This window comes from Meleagris gallopavo, chromosome 25, assembly GCF_000146605.3.
Source record: "Meleagris gallopavo isolate NT-WF06-2002-E0010 breed Aviagen turkey brand Nicholas breeding stock chromosome 25, Turkey_5.1, whole genome shotgun sequence".
NCBI classification, from domain to species: domain Eukaryota; kingdom Metazoa; phylum Chordata; class Aves; order Galliformes; family Phasianidae; genus Meleagris; species Meleagris gallopavo.
In genome coordinates, this window is record NC_015035.2 from 2,617,247 (window position 1) to 2,620,121 (window position 2,875).

The window sequence follows — 2,875 nt, forward strand, 5'->3', positions numbered from 1 at the left end:
TGCCCACCCGAGGGCCGCTCGGTGCCGCTGCGTGGGGGCTGAGATGGGGAGGGCAGGGATGGAGCATCCAGCATCACCTACCCCCCGGACACGGGAGGCGTCTGCCATCGCTGCAGCCATCCCTTGGACGTGGTCCCGGTGCTCACCTGGTTCCGAGGGCTCAGATTGGGTTCGGGCAGGCCCAGCCCCCCCCCCCCCAGCTCGGGGGTCTCCCTCCTCGGCAGTCGTGGAGCTGGCAGCACGAGGGCTCTGGGGCTGTGACAGCCGTGTCCCACCAGGTGGGTGCAGGCCGCAGGGCTGTGGCTTTCAGTGTGTTCCCAGGCTTTGTGGTCCCACCCGGCCCCACAGTGGGGGGCTTAAAGGGGATGGGATCTGAGTCCTTCTCTTCTCTCATAGCCTTCCTTCCCCTGGATGATCAGATTTTATCCCTCCACCTCATGCCCAACCTGCAGAGCAAGTTGGCGCTGGGATTGCTCAGCTTTCCCATCCTGTGACACTCAGCCCCGTGTATCACCCCCCTCATGGGGCTGAGCACGAAACCCCAAACATGCAGGAGGGCTGGAGCCACACATGGGCAGCAACAGCCCCCACCAGAGCCTGGGCCAAGAGCTGAAGGCCTCCCTCACTGTAAATGGGGGCAGGATTCGGCCGGCAGCGCAGATTCCCCTTTAGGAAATGGATGTCATTTCCTGTCTATCTCAGTCCCTCGCCTCCCAGCTCTGAGCATCCTGCACACATGGCCTTCGAGGACACGCAGCCGCGGGCACGAGGCACGAGGCAAGCCATCCCTTATCCCAAGTGTTTTGTCAAGTGCTGGCAGAGCTGGAGGGAAAAAACCACCATCAAAGTGCAGAGCTTCCCAGCTGTGGGGCGGCGATTCCTGCCTGCGATACCCCACTGGTGGCAGATTTTGGAGGGGAGGGTGAAGGATGCTGCGGTGCACAGGTGCTCCTCCTCTGCCTCTCCATTGGCAGCTCAGGACAGAGCCCATTTGTGGGATCCCCATGGCTGTGCCCACCCGTGTGGACAGGATCCGGCCCCGTGGGTTCGGTGCCCATGTGCTGCCGTGGGGCTCCAGCTCCAGGTTTTGCAGGCGCTCGCCTCTCTTTGATCTGCTGAGCTGAAACTCTGGATCCCACCGAGGCAGAAATTGGGATCTGGAGCCAAAGGTGACTCTTGGCCCTTGTTTCCATCATGGGCGAAGCTAAAATGTGGAGGAGGGCGATGCGAAGGGCCTGGATTCAGCTTAGGAGCAGAATGCGTGGCGTGTGCTCCTTCTGACCATAAAAATTGGGTTTCCTGAAATAGCACGTAGAGGCCCAAACCCCGACAGGGACCGAATGACAGGTCAACAGGGGTGTGGAAGCCCCACCACGATCCTGGCTGCCTGCTCCGAGCCGTTGGCAGCGAGTAATAATAGTAATATACGGTGCCATCGCCTGGGAGAGCGCAGGGCTGGGAGCTAAGAATAGCAGCAGACGTGCTGCAGGCGGGGGGGCCGGGATGCACAGGTGGATGGGTCCCAGCAATGGGTGGATGGAGACGGATGGAGCATCTCTCACACAGCCTACGGTGTGGGGAAAATGATGGGATGGGGAAACGCGGAGCGCTCCTTGGGGTTGTGGAGCGGCACCGTGCCTGTGGGAGCATCCTTGGGGTTCTGCAGACCCAGTGCTGACGATGGGGGCACAGCGCAGTGGGGCCGGGCTGCTCGCTGCCAGCTGTGGCAGCCGCACGTGGCAGCAGGGCTGGTGCCCATCAGATTAAAGAGAATTAATTTGTGCTTTCCACGTTTCTGCAGGACCGGGGGTGCTCTGGTGTCCCCCGCCCTGCAAGCAGATGTGCTCCGGCATCTCCCTGTGCATAAAGCCTTCCCTAAATCCCAGCTAGATTTTGCACGTTTCCCCCCACCCCCCCTCCAGCTCACTCCTCCCCAAATGCTGGAGTTGGAACGAGCCATGACATGGTTTCTAATCAGCTTCTGAATTCATATTTCTCTTGGCTCTCTTTGGAGGAGGCTTTTCAAAGCCTTTGTCTGATGCTACCCGAGCTCTGCAGTTCTCGATGCCTGAGCAGCTCAGTGCTGCTCATGGGAGCATCCAGGAGACCCTACACAAACCAAGTGCTGTTTGCAGCAGAGAAGGACGCACCAACAGCACCCAGCGACGCTGCCAAGAGTGGGAGCCGAGGCAGTGCCTTCCCACCACCACCTGCAGCCACAGGAGCAGCGCTGGGCTCCTGGCACTGCTGCTGGCACCGCTCGCAGTGCTGCACCGCTCCTGTGCCCAGCGCCGCGTGCCCGTCCTGGCCCGGCTCCGCTGCACTGCTGCTCTTGGCTCCTTCTCTGGCACCCACCGCCTGTCAGCAGCGAGTTGTGGCTCTGAGCAGAGCCAGGGGATGCAAACACATCCCAGCACTGCCAAACCCCAATTAATAACCGGTGAATCATGGGGCCGCTGGAAGAGCAGATGTTTGCGGCACGGCTGCCAGCGCTCGGTGCTCACCGAGGGGCTGCTCGGCCTTAACCCCACAGCTCGGTGAGCCGGAGCCACTGGGGCTGGAAGCAGCTCAAGTTTGCGGTGGGCAGAGCAGAGCTGGAGAACAGCCGGCCCGTGGGAGTGCGGGGGTGCCGCGTTGGGAAGCTGGAGGTGCTGAATCCTGGTGGTGGTACCCGTCCCCGGTGCTGTGCTGGGGCTGGGACCCTCCGCTGGGGGATGCTGAGAAGGTCCTTGGTGGGGAGTGGTGTATCTGTGATGTGGCCGCGGTCAGGGTGAAGTGGAGGAATGGCAGGAGGTGTTGGTGTGTCACAGCACGCTCTGCTCAGAGCTCACTGGGGGTGGTGGGAGAGGGGTGGTGCGGGTGGGCGTGCCGGGGG